Below are 12,854 nucleotides of genomic sequence, written 5' to 3'. Positions count from 1 at the left end.
CTGAGGAGAAACTGAAGCTGGCTTGTATCGATAGAATACCAGCTCCTGATCACGAAAACGCCGCTCTTACTGAAAACAAAGCTCTTGTAAGGTAGAAAATAGCGAGAACCAAAATACAGGTATCGCCACCACAGGCCAATCTCGCATGTACAAGTGTGGCGACGTCATAGGACAAGAGACACCACCTTGGAGGAATTTTCCTTTCTACATGGAAACCGCGAATCTCCGAGGCTGACAAAGGAAGGTTGCGCTGTTCAATATTGAAGTAAGTTTTGTTTTAAAACCTATAGTGCACTTTTATCCCACAAGGAAGGCACGCAAAAGACAACCTGAATGTTGGAAGCAAAGAAAACCGATGCTTGGCGGCGCCACAGGCGGCCAGCAGAGTTCCGATTTGCTATGGCGCTTCGCGTCTATGAGCTTTGGTTGCCCCGTGGTATTGTTTTTGACGCGCCTCGATTTACAAGCGCTGAACAGCAGCGCAACTCCAAGTGCCGCTTCAAGTGCTAGTTAACCTTTGAAGGAGCCTGTTAAGGCTGGTCAGATGATCGCCACGGTCGATGAAAAACTATGATGGCACGACGGTCGGTGATCGTACAAGGTAGTTCGCAGTATAAAGAGCACTTGTGTGTTCACACGCTCACCCGGCAAAACATTCCCGGCTGTGCCAGTCAACTTCAAACTACTTAACGGAAATCGTTTATTAGGGACGGGAGCCAAGGTACAAGGCAGTTTTATTATTTATTTATACACAGTACCTACAGCGCCCTCATTGGGGCATTATTGTAGGGGGGAAACATCATAAATAAGGACAAACATCTAGTACATAATAAATTAGGCAAATGATGTGGTCTACACAGAAAATACAATAAACCCATGCACACGGAAGCACAAACAAACAAACAAACAAACAAACAAAATAAAAACCATTGTAGAAAGGCAAACATACCCTAAACACACACATACACACACAAAAAGAAGATACATTTTAAAATACAGCACTGCTTAAAACATAATACACTCGGACAAGAATTATTGCACTTATATTGACAGGTGGCTTTGCAAATCGGTCAGAAACGATGTAGGAGGAGCGGTAGCGACCCGCGAAGGGAGACAGTTCCAATCATGCACTGTTCGTCGGAAAAAACTATATTTGAATACGTTTATACGGCAATTGTACTCGCGCACCTTAAGTGGGTGGTCAGTGCGGGCGGAAATGTAGCTGGGTTCACTAATGTATTTCTCTTTTGGAATTCCAGTTTTATTATTAAGCACATTATAAAAGAAAGAGAGTCTCAAATATTTGCGCCTGTTTTCAAGTAATGGCCATCCCAACTTCTCGCGCAAACCAGAAGAACTTTTTTGGAAATTGTAATCGGCGGACACAAACCTAGCAGCCCGTTTCTGGACGCGCTCCAGCTCCTCAATATTCAGTTTTGTATGCGGGTCCCAAACCGCGGAAGCATACTCAAGTATCGGACGTACAGTAGACATGTATAATGTCTCCTTCAGCGTAAGGGGAGCGTCCTCAAAGTTACGTCTGAGAAAGTTTAATGTGCGACTGGCTTTAGCAGATATGTAATTTACGTGTGTATTCCATGATAGGTCAGTAGAAAAAAAGATTCCCAAGTACTTATAAGTTGAAACTGCGGATAATTCAGTGCTACCAAGGAAATAGTCTGTTTGGAGGAATTGTTTCTTTTTTGTAAACCGGACCAGATTACATTTGGAGATGTTTAGCGCCATATTCCAGTTGTTGCACCAAGAGAATACAGAGTTGAGGTCATGCTGTAGTGAAATTGCATCTGCTTCAGAAGAAATATTGCGGTAGATACAACAGTCATCAGCATAAAGTCTGATTATACTTGAAATGTTACTAGTGAGTTCATTTATAAAAATGAGAAATAGAAGAGGGCCCAAAACCGACCCCTGCGGAACACCTGAAGTTACACCCACACTTTCCGAGCTGACACCGTCGATAACCACGCACTGTCTCCTTTCCGCAAGATACGCCTCAATCCAGGATAAGAGTGAGGTAGGAATATTTAATTTTGAAAGCTTCTGTAACAATAGGTTGTGAGCAACTAAATCGAACGCTTTTCGAAAATCTAAAAATATACAATCTACCTGACCGGCGGAGTTTAAGGAAACAGAAATGTCATGTGTGAATTCCACGAGCTGTGTTTCACATGAGAAGCCGGACCTAAATCCATGTTGTGTCGAACAGAAAAAACTATTGTTTTGTAGATTGCTAATTAACTGAGTATAAATGACATGTTCCAGTGTTTTGCACGACACGCTCGTCAGCGATATGGGCCTATAGTTACATGTTTTAGTTTTATCACCACTCTTATGAATCGGAACGACATTGGCACTTCTCCAGTCAAGGGGCAAAGAAGAATTCTCTAACGATTTCTGAAATAATGCAACGAGATACGGGGCAACTGAAGCTGCACAATTTTTCAAAACGTAATTGGAAATGTTGTCAGGCCCTGGTGCTGATGTAACTTTAATTTTCTGTAATAAAAGCATGATCCCCCGTTCAGAAATTTCTACGTCATTCATTCTGGTCAGGGTGCTGGAAGATTGAAAGTCAGTATGTGTATTAATGGGATCGGAAAACACCGATTGGAAATTAAGATTGAAACTTCTCGCTTTACCTTTTGAATCCCTTCCAAAATCAGTTGCGTCTAGTATATCAGGCGCAGAGACCCTGCTGTTTCTCTTATTTTTAACATATTTCCAGACTGCCTTTGGGTTTGTATTTAGTTGTTGGCCTAGTGTGCTGAAGTATGCCCTTTTCGCTTTACGGATTTCTTTCGATAAGTTCTTAGTTTGCTGATGACCTAGCTCTGTTAGGCCAGGACATACGTTGTGAAAGCGCGATTTCTGCATCGGAAGAGTGCATTCACTAGATGCGCCTTTATCAATGAATTTACCCTGAGACGTCGTGGCGGAGTGGTAGCGTCTCCGCCTTGAATAGCAAAGACCCTGGTTCGATTCCAAGCCTCGGCACAGGATTTTTTTTTTTTATACAGTGAGTGGGCGGAGGGTTTCAGTGGCTCCCATAGATGCCGCCACCGAATACGTTGGTTAGCGGTTAACCGCAGGCTCTGTTAAGGCGCGTTTATGCTCCGGCTTAACACGCGCGCTGCACGGCGACGTCACGTTGGCCAAAGCGAGACCCTCTATACTCCAACTGCGCTTGACCACTGACGCGTTCGGCGGCTTCGGCGCACTGGGACCGCACTGGTGGAGACTTGGAGCATGTCTCTTATTTCGCGCCGAGTGCGCCAGCCACCGCCGGCCCGGCCAGACTGATTCGGCTCCGCGGCGAGGTGCGCGTTGTGACGTAATTCAATAGCTTCGGCAGTTGGGCGGAGCTTTTCTTTTCGAGCTCTGGGCTAATTTACTCCATTCACAGTACGCATCTGAAGGCACATGCAAGCGGGCGAGAGAGCCCGATCCTGTGGACCCGTTAGATCTAGCGGAAGACGTTGAAGCGTCGTGCGCCAGCTTTAATTTCAAGCCGCCAACTTTAAACGCGACCGCCCTTGAGCACCCACTCCTTTTTTGGCGCAAAAAAATAAATAACTTGGCCCTTCCGCGCCGTTCAAGGAATCACAATCCGTTGGCCCCAAAGCCCCGGCCAGGCTCCGATGGGTGCAATGTGCCGACCTTGTCCTGGCCCCTCTCGACTCCCCGCACTGGGGTTATGATATTTAGTTTGCAACGGCTGCTCACTGAGGAAGGGGGAAATGACCCGCCGGCGCCTAACCTAACCGTGCTCCCTCAAAAGCATCGCACACTGTGAGGCTGAGGTCGCTGAAATGCAGGCCGGAGTTCTTGCGAGAACTACGTCGTCGGGTTCGGGAACGGGATCCATCGTAACGCTGGCAAGATGCCGGTGCAAATGTAAATGAAGCGACGGCAGCGACCCCCGATAGATGCATTCAACGTGCGGCAGTGGTAGCTTTCATTTCGGCAGCTGCTAGACCGCACCGCTAGCCACCAGATATCACGGAGCCTGTGTTTGTCACGTTTCACGTCACTCCATCCTACGACGGCATAAGAGTTCTCTGTGACGTCATAAAAGTTCTCGAGTTTGAATCGGAGCGGTGGGAAAACTTTTTCAACTTCGAATCCAAATTTCTTTGAAATAAATGCATCTTTCGTTCCCGGACAAGTGGCAACAAAAACATGAAATGCCAAGCTATCAGATTTTGTCAACAAAAAAAATCTGAGTTCTCCTCAGTGTCCCTTTAAGTCATTGTAACATAGCAGCACTTCATTTTTATTTATTTATTTATTTGCAATACCCTCAGCACCCGGGTCTGGCGTTTGAAGGGAGTGGGTACGTACATATTCAATAAATTATAGCAAAAAGAGAAAACACATACATACGGTAGTTTCAATCTGAAATAGCTGTACAGAATGTAACAACGGTTAATTCGAGACAACAAAATGAGCTTTTGAGCATTTCTAAACATATTAATATTTGTTATTGAAACTGGTGCCTCAGGAAAGTGGTTCCAGTTCTTAACTGAGCGAGGCAGGAATTAGTGGCAAGAGGCATTAGTGTGGCTTTTAAAAGGTTTAATTTTTAGACTGTCCAGGCAACGCGATTTGTGTGTGGGCTATTGAAACAAAAGATTGTAAAATGTATTATTATGGTAATATACCTTGTTTACACATTTGTAGGTCGACCTATTTTTCCAAATTTCAAAATCTGAAGTGGTGGGGTCGACTTAAAATCGAAACCAAAGCATCGCACCGTAAATAAAGGCGAGACAAACGAGATATCAGGCGTGCTACAGCGTGGTTGCATTTTTTCTGCGTGGCTCCATTGCATGGCTCTTGGTGCTGGCCTTGAGCAGCTGCTGTGTCAATGCGCAGAACTGGCATCCCCACCCCGCGTGTGACAGCCGATGGGGGCTGTCGATAAGCAGGGAACCAGCACCAGCCCACTCCCCACACATGGCCGCAGATTGTGGCTTCTGATAAGCGGTGGTGGCCCGATAATGCATTCGCGTTCTACTCTTAATAGGCGTTGTCCAAGTTTCTTTTGTTCACTTTCAGCCGCGCACTCGGCACCCAAGGGAGCGTCGATAGTGTATTTCCGGAAGGGCCGCTGTTTCAACTGAGGTGGCACCGCCACTCGAAACCGCAGTGGAGTTGGGGAGTCGGCAGCCGACGGAAGAGCAGACGCTGCTCAAGCGTAGTTTCTCTTTGGCTCTGACGCACTTGACTACTGCCAGCCGCGTTTCACAAGTTTTAATGTAGTTTTTCGTCATTCGTGCTCCGGGTCTGGTAAGCGAGCGCCGTTCATTCACGCTTGCATTCAAGATCGTTGTCATTCTTTACGCCGAAGAAACGAACTACTTCGTGCCAGGCCGCAAGTTCGACGTTCGCAACGAGGGATTCAGATGTGGCAGCTGCAGCGAGGCAAAATTTTCAGGTGTTCCACGCGATGTCATGATGTGGCTTTTTGCGAAGTGCAAGATTTCGCTGCACGACGGTGTTAAGGCTGCTGTACGATCGTTTTTTTTCCGCATGCGCATGGCCGCGTGAGGGCACGTTGCGGATGAAGTGCTGTACGATAAGTTTGCTGCATGCAATCGAGCAGACAACTCTGCCATTCTGATTGGCGCGCTCGTCAGTGCCGCCTGTGCGGCAGCACAGGCATATGCCGTAGCAAAACACAACGATATCTTGCCGTACGGATACACACACTTTCATATTGTGGCTCACCCGAGACATGTTTAGCTGTGAGATCTTTCGTAGCAGGTAAAACCGCGGTCGGCTGTGATAGCCATGGATCTCGGAGCGGTCGATTCTGTCCGCGAACGAAGTCGCAGCAAACTTTGCAACACCTCAGGCGATGTTCTAAAACAGCATCATGGGAAACAATCGATTAAGGGGAGACGCTCCTCGGAAACATGTTTTCTTTAATATTGATGCCAGATAAATGATAATTGCACCAGTTATAGAGATTGATGTCCTCTTTCCAAATCTGTTTTGTTTATTTCCAAGATAGCTTGATGCTTTCATGTTCCAAGTACCATGCACATGCGAAAAACTGTGCTTGCTAAGACACCCGCTAGACATGCCAGTGAGCACGAGAAAGCAGTGTAAAATAGTTTTTCTTGTTCCTAATACTCCACTAAGTGCAAATAAGCAAGGAAATGGTGCACCTGTGTTATGCACCATTTTACCGGAATTTAAACTCATGCTTCCTTTTCCATAAATATTTTGGGACCTTTCATACTTATAAACATTGCCAATTGTATTGAAACCTAGATACTTGCATTCTACGTACCTTAAAGATTATGCATTCCAATATTGGTCTTGATCCGAGTACAAGTACATAAAAGGTTGCATCCAATAGCAATTTTCAATCCAGAATAAGTTGAGAAAAACGCAATTGAGAGTTGCAAATGTTGTTTACTGCTGCTCTACTAAGTATATTTGCATGAAAATTGGAGACAATACAGGCCAGAGCATTCTCCTAGAGCATATAACTTTAGAATAGGCCTGCACCATATGTTGGTCCCTCAGAGCTTTTCTTTGGCCTCAGCCCTTGCCTCAGCTGTCTGCTTTGTGGACATTCTTGAAATTCTGCGCTTGTCACAATTCTTGTCCAGAGTGAGGAGTTCTCTTGAAGGAAGAACACCCAGTTCCTCCAGCACATTCTGAAAGGCCTTGTGTCCTTGATTAAACCATAAGACAGCAAGTGATGTCGCCATCTCGCCAACTGTGCGCGAGGCGAACCTTGTCTTGGGGCACAACAGCCAAATCTTACTGTTGAGTGATTCGGCTGCATTTTTAGTTTTCCCCTTCACACAACGAGAGAGCAGTTGTTCATCTATGAGCCTCTTGTATGTGGGCAGCGTTGCCTTGCCCTGGCTGTTGGTGAGAAGGGTGTGTGCTTGGGCTGCCTGACCCAATGCTTCTGCCCTCTTGAACTTGCACCATGAGTCCTCTCCATCCGGGCAAAATTTGTGGCTCCTGGCTTCATCTGTCGAGCATGAGTGGAAGAAGGATGCCCAAACTGCACGATACATGCCTTGCACACTTCCTCTGTTGGCAGTGATGGCTGCTTGAAAGTAGGTTTGCAGCTTCTGGATGACTGCATCTGTGAGCTTCTGGCCTCTTGGCATTTTGAGCTTTCGTAGTGCAGTCTCAAGCCGCTTGGAAATGTGGTTAGTGCAGTCCTCTTTTGTGATGGGCACACCATTATACACACTTGGCGTTGACACAGCTGTAAAGGCCTTGCTGTCTCCGTCACTTAGGAAGGTTGTGAATATCAGGGGAGTGCTGTAGGACTCTGTCCTATTCCATATCCTCAGAGCAGCATTTGTTTCCATGGCGTGTGCTGATCAATCGACATTTTTTCCACACACTGGCATGTGGAAGGCTTGCCATATTTCCTCCTCCCCTTTATCTTCAAATTCCTTGTGAGTACTGCAGCTCTGACAGTAATTAGATAAAAATTCAAAATCTAGGCAAAGCCCTGTTTCTACAGAAATGGCTGTGCCTACACCATTATGGCTCTTATGGCCTCTCTTTTGCCAAGTGCCATCAAACATAACAGTTAAATTGGCAGATCCAACTTCCTGGGCTGTCACTTTGCGAGCCAACTCCAAGTTCTCAACCACTGCCTTCATAGCCGCGAGGTGCACCTTCGTGATGGCGTTGAATGATTTCTGATGCATCGGTTTCGGTAATCCGAGAATTGCGCAAAATCGGACGAGTTGTTTGTGTCCTGCTCCAACAGCGCGCGCCGCAACCACGGCCTTGACGTTCACGGCGAAGCTCTCCCTAGCGCTGCCAGATGGACGCGCTTCACCATTGTAGTCGCCCGCCGGAGTTGCACGCCGCGATGAATACGTCGACGAAACAACGGATGTGGGACATGCTTCATTGTTGCAATGCAACTCCAGAAATGACGCAAGGCCTTTCCACTTCCCAGCCAGCTCGTCGATCGTAAGCTCGCATCGTCCGCACTCCGGGCATGCTGCGCCGCTCACAAGGTCATTCACGGCGCCGATCTCGCAGATAAAAGCACTCGCTGACTCTTCACCACCCCTGCCTTCATTTTCGAAGAATTCTGTCTTCTTTTCCGACGCTCTAACGAAACTGTCAACGCTTTCGATGAAGTTCGAACATCCAGCCGGCTCCGAAGCGTCAGAAGTGTCGCCTCGGCCGAGGTTAGGCTTAGCTGCCGCGGGCATCTCCGTCGCACGCCGCTTCACTTTCCTGTGAGTTCCCTTGAATTTATGCTTCGTCCGAAACTTGATACGTTTCTTCTCGGCATCCATACTAACGAAAAGCAGAAATATTTGCAATAGCTTGCGGAGCACGTAGCGAGAGTTGTGTGTCGCAGAAGAGCAGACGTCGTAATGCCGCTTTGCGAGCTAGAAGCCAATAGACAGTTTTAGCTGTGCGTACGCAAAGCGCTACGGCGCTGCATGTGCTACGCTGTCCGCTCCGAAATATAGTTTTAGCTGGCCGAGCCGTAGTGTTCCTCAGGAGCACGTAGCGCCATCTAGTGACAAGACGTCAAAGCACATCAACGCTCTGTTGAAGAAAATTTCATCCGTGATTACTGATAACTAGCAAACTAGTAAGAGTGCATTGGGAGCCTTTTTTGTTCCAAGAACAAAAACTATGCAAACCGAAGAAAATGTAAGAACTGGCTAAAAGCTAGAAAACTGCTTCGCCAGGTGTCGTTGCTACGAGGAAAACACACTGCATTTAGTTAGGCCTAGGAGCTTGAAAATCGCCAAATTATCTGAAAAACAGGGGCTAGTTATCGCTTATACCGCTACATGTGGGCAAGAGTAGGCGAAATAAAAGCGAACCGCTACCATTTGAGCGAGCTATTGCGTCGGAGAATCCAGCGGCGACATGTATTTATTCCGAAGCAGGCAAGCAGGGCGCCGTCATCTTGTCAACGTTAGCGTACGCAAGCGCCGCAACGCAAAGTCTGCTGGCTAGCGTACGCACGCTTGCATTCTGCGCATGCGCACTACCGTCCTCGCAAACTCCTTGTGTACGCTCAGCCGTTGCGTACGCACAGCTAAAACTGTCTAATGGCATGGCCACAATCGAAGCACGTGATGTGGAAGCTCTCGGTTTTGGCGGATGAAAACGCTGGTTTTATTATTATTTCTTGGCAGTTTGCGCAGTGGCAAAGCCCGCCTCCGGGAGAAAAAGCATAGGCCTAGCTCCTCTCGCAAGCCCAGTGCAGTACGATTCCGCGATTTGACGCCTCACGCGTTTAAAAATGGGAAAGATCCGCACCTTTTCTAGCCACCGCGAGTACTTTAACAGGGGTTTTCGATAATTTCCAGATCAATTATGCCTCTGATTTTTGCACACATGAAATAGGAATGCTCAAGTTTACTGAAGCAGCCGAAAACACAAAAGTGATTTTTTTACTTAAAATCGCCATTTTTCGACCCGCGTCTCCCCTTAATGTTTGTGCTATTTCTAATTCAGAAAGTGAAAAAAGGCATCACACCGCGATCGCGACACAACTCGTTCGACCGCTAGTTGGCTAGACTCCTCTGAAGACCACTCATACATGCAACCATTCTAAGTACGATCTAAGATTTTTGCCTCCTAATGTTTGAAGAGTGCCCCTTTGAAGGTTACGCTATACTCTAACTGGCAATTACGATTTCAGAACGACGACATGATTCGTATCGCAAGTTCTCAGAGCCAGGGATACGGGACTAGAGCAAGCTATAGGTTAGCAGTACATATTCAGTCGCTTGTAATTATAGCAGGGAAATTCACATAGCTGAGATCAGGCACAGGTTAAATCTTCAGTTATTCAAACTAGCATACTGCAGTCTTTTTACATGTATTTTATTGCCTTTGTTTTGTAGCTTTTTAGTTAATCCATGCACAGTTTAGTTGTCATCTATAAAGGTTGGTTGTCACTGTCGAGCAAACAGGCCTCCTTGCTGTCTCCCCACTTAACTGTTATTGCAAAAGACACTTATTCATCGATATAAGAAGTGTGTGTCTGAATTGTGCATGTATTAAAATTAAAAATTCCATATTTTAGCACACTGCTGTCAAATACGAAGCCAAATACGCAAGAAAATTATGACATTCCCAGTGATTTCAAATATGTAAAAGCAGTTGTAGCTGCAGCAGTTGTGCATTTCACAGAAGAGTGACCGTGCAACACTACTGATTTCTCTCTGTAATGTTATTCGGTCCGCCAGAAAAGCCAAAGTTGAAATAGCACAGTGTGGCGACCAAGGGGCCAAGCCACCTATCACTGCGCTGAAATGCATGGCTTTGTTTTTTGCGCAGTGAGCGGGCGACCAGTTTTATTTTAGCAGTGATTTTTTAGCGCATATTGCAATGAGAATTGCACAAGCTGGAATGCAGCAGCATAGACAGGCCCAGAGAGTTGTGCTCAGAGCCAGTCAGTGGTGACACATGCAGAAACAAGCTGGCATGTTGTCTGTATACATAACTCCAAAACATTCTGAAAGTGCCCACGTGAATTAAAATGAAGTGGTTGCTAAGTGCTTAGTAAAAGGTCATACATGCCTTTTACCTTCAGTGTAAGCATAACATGATGTGGGAGTTGGTAAACTGGCTTACATCTGGATGGCTCCTGGTTGAGGTTGGGAAAGAATACTTCATATATTCAGGGAAACAGGATGCACTGACCATGCATAGTGGTTATCTCAAGCAGAATTTGTAGAAATATATTTACAAGGTGAAAGCTGTGTTGTTGCAAAATACAGTGAAATAAAAAATAAGCATTTAAAGGGACACGGAGGAGAAACCTATCACCTATCAGAACCCACATTCCTACCTCACAATAATGCTCTCAAAAAGAAAGCTTCTCGATCCTTAAACATACTAAAGTTACTTTCCCGAAAACGCTGGGGCTTCAATAGGACACGTCTTTTACAAATTTATCACTCTGTTTTTCGCTCTACCTTAAATTATGGATGTATAGTTTATGGGTCAGCGAGACCATTATACCTTAAACGACTGAATCCAGTACATTATTTAGGCTTGCGTCTTTCCACTGGTGCATACAGGACATCGCCCCTAAATAGTCTTAATGTAGAAGCCAACAAACTGTCACTTGCAGACAAAGGAGCCATGCTCACATGGTCGTACATTCTAAAAATCGGTTGTCTGCAGAAACATCTATGTTACCTTATAGCTACAAAGTGCCCATCTAGAACACTCTTTAGCAACAAACCCCAAGCTACCAGGCCACTGCTCTTGCGTTTTAAAGAGATATGCGAGGATATTGGCGTACTAAACACATTACCTGGTTTTGTGCAAGGACGAGATCCACTGCCTCCATAGTACAATTTCCCTGCAATCTTTCACTCTTACGCACTTCCGGAAGAAACAAACTCCACAACAACATATGATACAAGAATCCCTTGCACTCGAAGAAAAATATAATGGTTCAAAAACTGATGCTTATGTAAGAATTGCAGCAGTACGAGGGAATTCGGAGGACACAGTACGACTTCCATAGTGCGCATCCATCTTCACTGCTGAAAGTTACGTAGCCTGGCCATAGAAAAAATAATAAACGAGAGCCTCACAAACATTTTTAATTACAGTGACTCCTTAAGTGTACTTACAGCTCTTCACTCAAGAAATGCAACGACTCCGCTACTTGGTGACGTCATACACAACATAGTAACAGCCATAGCTCAAGGACAAAACAATAAACTCTGCTGGGTCCCGAGTCATATTGGAATAAAAGGCAAAGAGAGCAAATTTGTACGCTGCTCAAGCTCGTGGCAAGGAAATAAAAAAGTAAATATACCCTTTAAGGATTGCTTGAACTTAGTACAACGGAAATTAAGGAAAAAATTGCAGACAGCGTAGAACAATGAAGTAAACATTTAACAAACTGCACTCGGTAAAGCCAGTTCTAGGTTAATGGAGGTCATGTTTGCAGCAAGAGCATTTCATTACAGTTATTTTATGTCATCTCCGTATTGGCCACACATACAACACACAACTTTCTATTCACAAAAGAAGAAAAACTTGTTCGTGAAAAATGTTGAGAAGAGTTAACAGTTAATCATATTAAATCATGCACAAAACTTGAAAAACTTAGCTAAAAAATATGCCGCCACCACCTGGAAGACGTTGAAGTAACGAGCGTTAGCTGGCTTGGCGATATTGGTGTCTAACATACTCTACTCATTGAGCCTGTTACGAATATGCCATTAGTAGGAGCATGATGTCATCAGTAAAATAATTAAGCAATTAAATGTAAGCGTAATCATAACTAAATATTAACTTCATTAGTTCATTTTAGTGCCTGACGTGTTCTGCTCATCTATAGGATTCCAAATATCTAATTTGTTTTATGATGGCCTCATTAATTACCGAGCTATAAGTAATTAAACATAGTCACGTGACTAGTTAATTATGACGTCGCAAAATCAGTGACATCACCAATCAATGAACAATTGGGTTGCTATATCGATTTATTATGTGGGCCGCTATCTTGAATCCCTCTGACTTAGAAAATTTCACGCCGAAGGAAGGTGGTAGCAGACCCCAAGAAATCCGGAAACGGGATGAATAAGAGCGGACGCTCTTAAAAATGTTTTACTCAGTTTTATAATGAACACATTCCTTTGCACCCAATGTTGCTCCTGGGTGAAGATGCAATTGTTGACACGGCTTGTGTTTTTAGCTTTTTCAGATGCAGGTTTTCTTGGAAAACTCTAAATTTTTACCAACCGATTCTTCTGCATTCTTTGATACACCTCAGTCACTTCTCGCTCCTGGAAAGAAGGCTGAAGTTTTTTTTTTTTTTGTTGTGGCTGGGAGCC

General features: G+C 45.1%; 1 protein-coding gene across 1 annotated transcript in view; it reads left to right on the top strand.

Moving 5' to 3' along the window:
- Positions 1-12,854, top strand: part of Patronin (calmodulin-regulated spectrin-associated protein patronin) — a 147,950-nt gene that overhangs the window by 48,291 nt on the left and 86,805 nt on the right.

The sequence above is a fragment of the Amblyomma americanum genome, chromosome 7 (assembly GCF_052857255.1).
Source record: "Amblyomma americanum isolate KBUSLIRL-KWMA chromosome 7, ASM5285725v1, whole genome shotgun sequence".
Taxonomy (NCBI): Eukaryota; Metazoa; Arthropoda; class Arachnida; order Ixodida; family Ixodidae; genus Amblyomma; species Amblyomma americanum.
The sequence above is the reverse complement of the archived record's forward strand: the minus strand, read 5'-3'. Positions and strand labels throughout refer to the sequence as shown.